At 37.5% G+C, this 10,950-nt stretch overlaps 1 protein-coding gene across 17 annotated transcripts in view; it reads right to left on the reverse strand.

Annotated features, from left to right (window-relative positions):
* NFIA (nuclear factor I A) overlaps positions 1–10,950 on the reverse strand; it is a 466,574-nt gene that overhangs the window by 171,437 nt on the left and 284,187 nt on the right. The gene's annotated exons all lie outside the window — the stretch shown is intronic.

Consider the following 10,950-nt stretch of genomic DNA (forward strand, 5'->3'; position numbering starts at 1 on the left):
GAATGTCCACAAGTAGCTGACAATGACAAAATGGTAGGACGAAGAATGTGCTCCTGAGCAGAAACAGGTTACCTGCATGGGCTGCTGCAATGTGAAATTGACTAGGACTATATGATTTTTATCAGTTTCACTCCAACAAGACACTTCAGGTAAAGTGCTTCATTGCAGGAGCGACTCTGCTAAATTGTGCCTGGTAAAGGGACAATCAGAAAGATGATAAGCAGGAAAGCTCAGCAAGACAAAAATTATGGACAAACATAAAAAAGAGCAATATAGAGGGGCAAATGGACACACAAAAAAGAAATAAAAGGGTGCCAACTGGCAGAGAAAGATGGGGGAGGAAAGGCAAGACACTGGGTAAAAAGACAAGAGGGAGGAAAAGAGGTAAGCATGAAGGGTTAAATTCATCCCTGTGCCAAGCTAACACAAACACAAGGCTTATGCACCACGGACTTCCCAGTGAACCCCTATAAGCCTGTGCTGTTTTATTCTTTCTGTATGAAACTCACCCCTGCGCAGAGCACAGGCTTCAATGAAACTTCACTGATACATAGGCCTTGTGCTGATCCTCTGCACAGGGAACAATTTCACCTCAAAAGAGCAGAACAGCATAACAAGTAGAGGCTGACACAGAAAGAAGAAATGAGGAAAGACAACTGATCTCCCAAAGTATTTACCCCTAATTCTAACATCCCCCGTAATTATTCCAAAGTTTGTGTTGGCTCACAACATTTGTATTTTCTTAAATTTGTATTTTTAAATGTGTATTTAATTACTCATTTGGGGCAATTTTGTTTGATAGTGAGCCCTGAGAACTGGTTCTGGTTCTCAGATGGGTCCTAACCAGAAATGTCTTGAGAATCATAAAGCAACATGGGGGATATTAAGAGTCCTTCAGGAGCATGTGACATGTATGTGTTGCAATATGTATCAGAGTAGCAGCTGTGTTAGTCTGTATTCGCAGAAAGAAAAGGAGGACTTGTTAGCACCTTAGAGACTAACAAATTTATTTGAACATAAGCTTTCGTGAGCTACAGCTCACTTCATCGGATGCAATATGTAGTATACTTTTAGGGTGGAGTTTTGGGGAGTTGGGTGCTAACTCCCTTCGAGTCCTTTAAAAATACCAGCATTAGTAAGTAGGTACTAAGCTGTCTGACTGCCTAGATCACACAGCATGAGTGTTTTGCTGATAAGGAAGGGAAAATCCATTTGAATAGCTAATGCTACAGTTATTTTTGAGGGTACCAGACACTTTTTTTCACTCTAATTTTTCTTAACTGTTTACAGAAATTGCCTCATTACTTTCCTTATTGATACCAAAACACGGCAGTAATAAGAAAACCACAGATACTGTAATAAGTCATCTACCCACATGTCTCATCTCATCCAACATCACCCACTAGTAGTTACACACTTTACCTCTAGGATATCTGGGCCATCTCTACTTCTAGCATTTTATCTAGAATCAGGCAGAAACATCTCTCCTTCTATAGCCAGGAGGAGGAAGTTCTTGTGGTTAAAGCAAAGGCCAGTGAGTCAGATGAGTGGGTTCTGTTCCCAGCCCTGATGCATATTTACTACATGAACCTGGCCAAACCACTTCACCTCTCTGTGTCTCAGTTTTCACATTCGCAGAGGCAGTGTCAGGAGGCTTAACTAATTCTTGCTTGCAGAGCGCATTGAGGTATTTGGGTGCGAGGTACAAAGTGTTGTTATAACTCCTGTGCATTTGGGAACACAGAAAGCTTTGTCACTCCGTTGCAGAGAGAGTGATTCCTTGCTTCTGGGGGCAGGAGAAAGTCATAAATAAGCCAAGCAACAGGCCAAAAAATGAGGGAAACTCAACAGGAGCAACTCATCCCTAATGCGACTAGTACAATGATTAAAAGAATGCACTATCACAGTGCCACTGAGAAGTGAACACTGGGAAACTTCTGAATTCCCTTGACCTTACTCCAACTTACTGAACTGCACTATATTAGCTAGAGCTGTCCTTTCATTTATAATTCATAGATGTATAATTAAATCTTGCACATTCACTTAAGAAAGCACAGTAGCTAAATCACTAACCCTTAAGCATGGTCTAGCAGTGGCATTGGGGGAGTTAGCCACACTCTCTCACCTATGCTGGCAAACACATTACTCTGGCTGTGAAGAAAACCACATTGTGGGAAGGAAAGCCTACAAAAGAATGAAAACAGAAAGTGTCTAAGGCCTTGGCAGAAGGACACTAAATAAAATAGAGAGTGGTGACTCATTTTGGCAGTGAATCTACCTCAACCCCTTCAAAGGCTTTGGCAAGAGTCCTCGGAGGAGACCCCAGGCTTTTGCCAAGCCACAAAACACCACAATTATTATCGCAGCAGTCATCAACAAAACAGATTTTGTAAACTGACTTGTTGGCACATAGATTAAAGAAGCTATAAAAAGGAGGAACAGCTGTTTGGGTTGCCCTATGCAGAAAGTTACTATATAAAACGTAATTTTATACATATCATATAGACGTACGTGTGCGCACACACACATACAGAGTGTGTACGTGTAGAATATACAAACAAGTGTCACCAGTTCAAATTACAAAAAAGCAAACCAGACTCACTTTACAAAGCATAATATTAATTAGTGCCAAAAGTTTCTGAAGGATTTCATTCCATGAAAGATAAATTGACAGGTTTGTGACTAAGGGCCTGATTCTCCTCTCATTAATAACAGTTTTACAACACTGTAATTTTGTTAGCTACAATGAAGTTATTCCCCACGTACAACATAGTGAGATCAGAATCTAGAACTAAGAATAGCTATTTTAAGCCATGCACAATGAACCGAATTCTTCCCTCATTTACATTTGTGTAAATCACTGGTGAAAAAATGATATTAAGTGAGAAGAGAATGAGGCCCAATGGTCATTTAGTGTAAATAATGACACATAGAAAGGAGTACCTGGAAAATCCTTGAATGGCCTGTACATTCATAATATTCAAATGTAATGGTTAACTTGTTAGGTATTTCCATAATATAGGTAGGCTTGAAAAGGTGGTATAAAAAACAAAAATTTAGCAACAGGAATTTAAAATCATGGCCAATTATGTTTATCTAAAATGTAAACACAAATTCAACAAACATACAGCAGAATAAACCCCAAAGCTGGTCAACAAAAAGATGATGTACAATTTTTACACTAGGGTGTACGTAGCTTTTAAATGTCTCATTACTTGTCTTCTAATTTAAAGCAGCTGAAGTACCGTTCTTTACATTTATACTTTTCTATTAGATTTCAGGGGGAATGGAAAGAGGAACAAGAGAGGGTGTTTTAATCTTGCTTTAAAAGATTGTGGTAAGTAAGGATTGTGGTATTCACTTATAGAATTCAATCGTGATTTGTTTTTTACGTTAGCAGGGAAGATACAAAATGTTGTTCCTGAATTTGTACCGCTGCACATTTTTGACAATGTATAACATTAGAACAGACTGAAAACATGTATTAAAGAATGTGTTATATCACTCAGAACATTCACCTCCGCAACTAACTTCTATGTGCTCTTATTGCTATCTATTGGTTTTTTAGAGGCCAAATATCTTAACGTGCATTCATGTTTTACACTGAAGGATTTGGAATTCAAATTCCATCATTGCCAATAACAATTGGTACCCCAGATGTACCGTTTGGACTTCGGGTAGTGATCGCTTTCAGAAAGAGAGCATGAATTTGAACTGAGGGTGTTTACCAACCCCAGGAAAATATAAAAAAGTACAAGGCTTTGGGAAACATCCTGGGCTTAAACACCCCAGTACCACCAGTGATAGCTGAAGGAACATTTGCAGTTCTATCAGTTCCCTCACCTAACTGGATTAGGAGTAGAGCAAAATGCATTTCAGGTGCTTTACAGTTTCTGCAGGAGAAATGACATGGCCTGTTGACTTGTAGGTCAGTGCTGGGAAAGGATAGACGGTTACAGTGGTGAGGTATCTGAGCTGATCAAAAAGTGCTAATCATTTTACTAGTTTAATACCTTCTCGCTAGCTGACGCAAGGACCTGTTGCATCAGCAATGGAGGATGATACTTGCCTCTCAGGATTTTTTATTAACTTTGTTTTCTTAATAGATGAAAATGTGCTGAGATAACCATGGTTGTTGAGAAGGGGGAAGCTATTTAGGAGGGAAGGGTAACTAAGGGATATAGGATCAGCCGGAATCTGTAAACCGAGAGCTTACAAATACAGTCCTTCTGAATACAGGTATTTTATAGAAGGAAACACTGCACTGGCAACCTATGATTTTAAGTTAAAACCACTGCAGCTGTATAAATAAATAATGATAATCTATGACTTTTCAAAATGACACGTCCTTCCATTTTTTTTTTCATATTTATATGTATAATTCAAACATTCCAAACTAGTGCTGTATTTACAGCTTGTATGCGCAGGCAGGCCCTTAGCCCAGAATGCCCAGGATTTAAATAAAATCCAGATTTTCAGTTTTTTTAGATCATAATATTTTGCCTTATTATCTTATTCTCTGCTTTTTCTTTTTCTTTTTTTTACAGCTATTTTAGGACTATATAATGTTTAACACAGCCATAAAATTAACTAACATGCCAGCAGAAGTAGTAAGTTTCACCTATCCAAGTATTCAAAAAGCATCCAAGCACACACTGTCTCCTGTGTAGCCTGGAGATCCCTGTTGAGTCGATGCCAAGTCCCTGAAAAGTTGGACACTACATCCGGTATTTACACTAAGCTAAAATTCTAATCAGCACTAACAGCAGTGTGTTTTAATTCACCCTTATGATTTTATTTCAATCTGCTAAGAAGCACAACTGCCAGAAAGCAACTGCTATAAACTTAAGTAAACAAATGCAAAAATAAAATAAATCTTAAACCTGTTGTATAAAGTTTGCACCACTTTAGATACATTACAAAAGAACATAGTCTGAAGTGTCAGTTAAAGCTGCTCTCTTCAGAGTTCTTTTAAAGTACTGTACCTTCCATTTCATATTTACAACATGTTTGGTGCATTTTAGCCAAGGAAGGAAAACTCTTATGTTATTTTACACTGGCTATTTCACCCACGTCCTCTCCTAAATAGCTTTCTGCCAAGTATTGTGAAACAAGAACACAGTGACTACTTGAATCTTTGGATGACACTATAAATCGTAGTGCCAAAGGGGCTGGAGCCAAGTCCTGCATCTTCCTCATTTTGGGGGGGAAAGAAATCGACAGGAAAATTCTAAGAAGTTGGTCACCATTTTGGACCTGTTCTGTGTGTTCAGACCTTGGCAGCCATCTTACAGCTTGGCAACCATTTTGAGAATTTGCCTGGCAAGCTCTCAGAACTCGCTGACACTGTATAAACAGAATGCTGGTTAAATATAGCCCAAATTAAACAATACAATGTGATACCAGGTAAAATCGCCCTTAATAAATCCATCCGACAAAACAGTTTACTAGTAGATCTTTAAATACTGAGTGACATTCTGATTTCCTTAGCAGAGAACACATTCCACTAAGGAAGTTCGGACTGCATGCTCCTTAACCCTTTAACAGGCTTTTCACTCAAAAACAAAGGCTCCAAGAGCAATTAGGAAACTAAACCTACAGGACACAAAAAACAGAACCACACCGACTATCCAGAAACTAATATACAGTACAGTAGGCAATGCTGTTATTGTGGCAGTACAGTAATATGGGACAGATCAAGAATTACAAAATACAGAATACATTCTCCCTTTTGTTAATGTTTGATGAGGCCATGGAAACTCTAGCTGGAATCAAAGTACAGTATCCTTCTTTTTTTGGTTTAAAAAAAATCCATCTGCAGAAAAATAAAGATTTGCAACAAGACTATATAAAATACCTTCAAGTAAACAAATGGCTTTATATAAAAGAAGCTACTTTCAAGGAGCAACAGTTTCTGTTTTCTTGTGAACTTTTTCATGTGCTTCTCTCCTGGAAAAAAAAATGTTTGAAGTGGAAATGTATATTCAAGCAGCTGGTTATTTTAAAATAGGCATACTTTATTAACAGATTCTAATTTTGGTGAGACAAGGTGGGTGAGGTAACATCTTTCATTTTGGTGTCATGTGTAAACAAAGACCTTTCTTCTTCGCACACCCCACAATATCAGTTTGTTTTCAGACCAATTGCCTCTCTCTTCGGCAGTGCCAAAATCTGAACCCCTGCTCTGTGCCCATGCGAGGAAAGGCACAGTTGTCACACACACTTTAGCCCAGAATTAGGAAAATAATTTAACAGATAGATGCTTAAGTCAAGAGCAGGACAGATAACCCCGCAGGGAATCATGTTAGTATTGCTATTGGGGAAGTGGGGGGAATAGAGCAAGGCATTTTCACTGCAATTCTCTCAATGTTTTAAACAATCCTCTTATTGAACAAGTTCATTTTTCATATTTAATGTACTGTAAATATATTTAATAACTTTATGTGGAATTTGCAATGAGTGTTTTTACAGAACAAACAATACTAACTCCAGGACTGTTTTACACAAGTATAGTCTGCATGAGTTCTAACTCTGTAAGTCTATTTGAATAAAACTTAAAAGATAAGACACAGGTAAAATCCAACACTTGGAGTGCGTGAAAAGGCAAATATTTGAAGATACTAAACAGTATCCATGTATTAAAATGACATTTTGGGGAAGTATTCAATATTGAAAGATAAATGCCCATTGGAAATGCTTACCACACATATTACAGACTGCTTCTTATCTTGAAATAATTTACAGTGGCATAGAAAAGATCAAGTTTATGCTCTATTAACATAAACTTTAAAGTTTAAGGTTTTTTTTTACCTTGAAGTCTGAATTAAATAATCACTGGAATTTTTATCCTCACTCTTTTCCTTGCCCTTTTGAAATTTTAATTTAAGGGGGGAAAAGTTTAAAAAGCCAATTAATTGAATACAATTTTATAGCAAATGAAATAAATTAATTAAACCATAATTGAAATGACAACATTAAATATTAAAATATGCTGAAATGGATCAGAATAAAGTCTTGACACTGCTGGATATTTTTTATATTGAAGGACAGTATCTGCAGTTGCATGACGTCAGTTGTGCTAGAATAGTTCGGAATGCATTGATAAATTGCTCCATCGATTCTGTTCTGCTTCACTTACCATAATTATAGCACAGTAATGGATGACATGAGTGATATATTTTTTCTCTAAAGCAAAGCCAAGAGTTTGCCTGTTTCTTTATGAGATTAGACCAAATCCTTTCAATTAATATAGCATGATTGATATCTAAAAGTGTACTGGGGTAACATACTTGCTTCAAATGCATGTATTTAAAGATTATTGGCTAAATATTGAAATACAATTCAAACAGAATTTTCAATGCTTTAAAAATGTACATAGTACATTTTGGTACTATGAAAGATGTTGTATTGTCACAATTTTCTAAGATCTTCCATTTTAAGTTTTCCATTCTCTCTTCCAACTAAAACCTAATTCTGCAATTATTATTCAAGCAAAAGTCCCACCAAAGTCAAGGGGACTATTCACTTGAATGAGGGTTTACAAGATCATGTACTCCCATGGAAGTCACTGGCAAAACTACTATTGACTTCAGTAGAAGATGGACTGGGAGGCCTAAATTATACTTTCCAAATATTTAAAGGCCATGTTATGCCTTTAGCTATTCAGGTGCAACTCCCATTGAAATCAATTCATGAGCTGTATGCATGGATCTGAGGAAAGAATTTGCTTCTTACAACGACTTTCGAGTCCAATCCTGCAAACCATTATTCATTGGATTACAGCAATGAGTAAACGGTTGGCAGGAATGTGTCCTTCATTTTGCACAGCATAAGAACATAGCAACTATCATGCTGGATCAGACTCGTGGTCTATCTAGATCAGTATCCTGTCTACAAAATTGGCCGGCACCAAAGGAAGCACCAGAGGAAGCTGCAAGAACCTGAAAGTGGCCAGATGAGTGGTTAGTTACATACCTCTCCCCCATGAAGGTCTCATCCTAATCAGTAATAGTTCAAGATTGGTTTAGCCCTGAAATATGAAGTTCTCTCTCCCTTCCAATACATTTTTATTTGCATTAACAACTATAACTCAAGATATCCTTGTTACCCATATAAACATCCAATCTCTTTGAATCTTACAGATTATTTCATACAAACTGTATTTTAATATGCTTTAGGGAGATAACGAATGTGGTTACTTAGTTATGGTATAAAAATAGCAGAAGAAGAGAGAAATTAGTAGGTAAAAGCAAGGGAGAAAATACATGTTTGCAGATGAAATGAGATGAGAATAGAAGAGGCAGAAAGATACAGGACTACTATTCCAGAAGGCAAAGCCATATGAAGGAACTATAAAGGAGAAGACTCTTGCACTAATAATAGTCAGATTGTGTGAATGGACATAGAAAAGATTTGCATACTGTAGTACCTCTGTCAACTCAAACTGTCCTTAAGCTTGTTAGAGAGACAACGTGGGTTACCTAATATCTTTTATTGGACCAGCGTGTGTCCAGAGTTCTTCTTCAGGTCAGCCCAGATCTGAAGAAGAGTTCTGTGTAAGCTCAAAAGCTTGTCTCTCTCACCAACGGAAGCTGGTCCAATCAAAAGATATTACCTCACCTACGTTTTCTCTCTCTAATATCCTGGGACCAACATGGCTACACCAATCTTAAGCTTGTTAGACACATACCTCTTAATGAAAAAGAAAATGTATGTTGTATGTATACACACAAGTAACAACAATTCTATCACATACTTATTAGTTCAGCTACTCTTGACACACCTCTAGTGATGGAAAGAAACAATAATGTTTTCCTGAATGGATTATTTAATTAATAAGACTATTGTTCAACCTACATAATTATATTCTGAATATCTTTTTCAAGGAAATTAGGAAAATAAATGTTTCACGAAGTCTCACACTGGCTAGTTCACACAAAGTTTGGAATGTTTATTGAAAAACTGGTTCTATTGACTTTAATACTGTCTCAAGTGAATTTTTTTCAATGTAAGATTTAAAAAAGAGTATGATGCATTTCTGAACAACTTTTCACCCACAAAAAAACTGTAAATGGTGTAAAAATGATCTATACTTATAACTGCTGAACTCCTTTTCTTCTCATATTACAAAGGCTGTCACTGGAAATAAAATGTAACTTGGGACAATTGTGGCAGCTATCAAACCTCCTCTGACACCTTATAATGTCTGAAACCCAGACACCCAAGGTTTACATCAGAAAAAAACTCCATTATGTAGTGAACAACTCAAAACCTACTATCGACCACATTATTGATTTTTTGTGGGGAAACCAAGAAGGGAAAAGCACCAGAAAAGATAGGATTTCTTTTTTCCCCTCATCTCTAACTTAGTGGCTGCCAAACTCAGGTCTTCTCAGGCTTAAGCCATCAGACGTTTGTGTTGCAGCTAGCCAGGATGTCTGCCTAAGATAATTCAAGCTGAAGGCAGACAAATCTGCAGTGGGAGCTGATTAGCCACTGACTTCCAACGTGACCTGTCTCAGTCCCAAAAGAAGCTTCTTGACAGTAAGATATGGAGGCTACACAACAGCTGAAAAAAATATGGTTATCTTTTCAGATGGTATTTGAGGCCATCTGACTTTCATACTTCAGCAATTAAGACTGTCTTTTTCCAACTGGCAAGTTCTAACCCTGGCCTTCAGAAATATTTCAGCATGTATTGCAATAACATGTTTAAAATAGATTTAAAAAAAATAATATAGCTAATATGAAAGAGTTGAGAATTTAAATATACCAAATAACACACAGTACGCAGACAGACTCAGTTATTTTAAAAGGCCAAACACTTTTTCATCCCCATTTCTTCATCAACAAAGTAAATGCACCCCATTGTCAATCCAAGCAACCCTTCTGGAGTTACTCCTGATTTACATCAGCGTAACCAATGGCAGCTTTGGCCAAATACTTTATGTGAAAATTGAAAAAGTAAAAGTTACCAGCTTGATTTTGTTCCTTCATAATTTAAGAACAAATACCCTAAGGTTTGTTGAGGCTTATTATACTCAGATCCTATGTAGCACGTTGGGTATTTAATTTGGAAATTGTATGGCCCTAGTTCAAAATTCAGGAAGGCTTCTGAGTCCCATGCATTTGCCTGCTGAATCTCAGCCACAGGGAAACACTTATTTTTTCACTTACAAAGAGTACGGTCAGGGTGTAAGTCCTAATGCATATTTTACACTGGAAGTCACAATGTTAGCAAAGCACTTTAAAAAACCTCAAAAGGTCTTGTGTAAAACTATGAGGAGTTTGTTGTCAAAAATCAGAAGGGTCCTCTCCTGTTAAAAACGTGAATACACTGAACTACCAGTGCAGGGACCATAATTTGCTACATTTAATCCGCAATGTTAATGGATTTTGAGGTCAAATCTATTTTATGTATTTCATGCCGTGTATTCCAGCGTTCACCTTTGTGAAGCTCAGGCATTTTTACAGAGCTGTGTAGGAGCGAATAGGGCAGGGGGCCTTTGTGTCTTGAGTGGCTGGATCCAATCTTATGTGTGTTTTAACTTTCTTTTGTATGTATTACACTTTTTACAACTTTTCATTTTACATTCACTTTACAGCTGTATTTTCTTGTTACAGCTGTTTCTTGTCAGAGAGAGCTCTATTCACTCCCAGGTTCCTGATGATATGGTATGGCATGAGGGTATGTCTACACTGGGAAGTTTCTGCACCACAGGTTATACCACTTTTATTAAAACGCTGGAATTAAACCGCTTTGCATGTGCAACACTGGAGCGCATCCACACCAGCAGCTCTTGCAACGGCAAAGACAGCAGTGCATTGTGGTAGCTATCCTACTGTGCAACTGGCCGCAGGGTGCTTTGAGAAGGGTTTGCAATGCCTCATGGGGCAGGCACAGCGTCACATGATGCAGGTTTCCCAATGCCATTGTTCTATGGGCATCCT

The sequence above is a fragment of the Chelonia mydas genome, chromosome 8 (genome assembly GCF_015237465.2).
Source record: "Chelonia mydas isolate rCheMyd1 chromosome 8, rCheMyd1.pri.v2, whole genome shotgun sequence".
Taxonomy (NCBI): Eukaryota; Metazoa; Chordata; order Testudines; family Cheloniidae; genus Chelonia; species Chelonia mydas.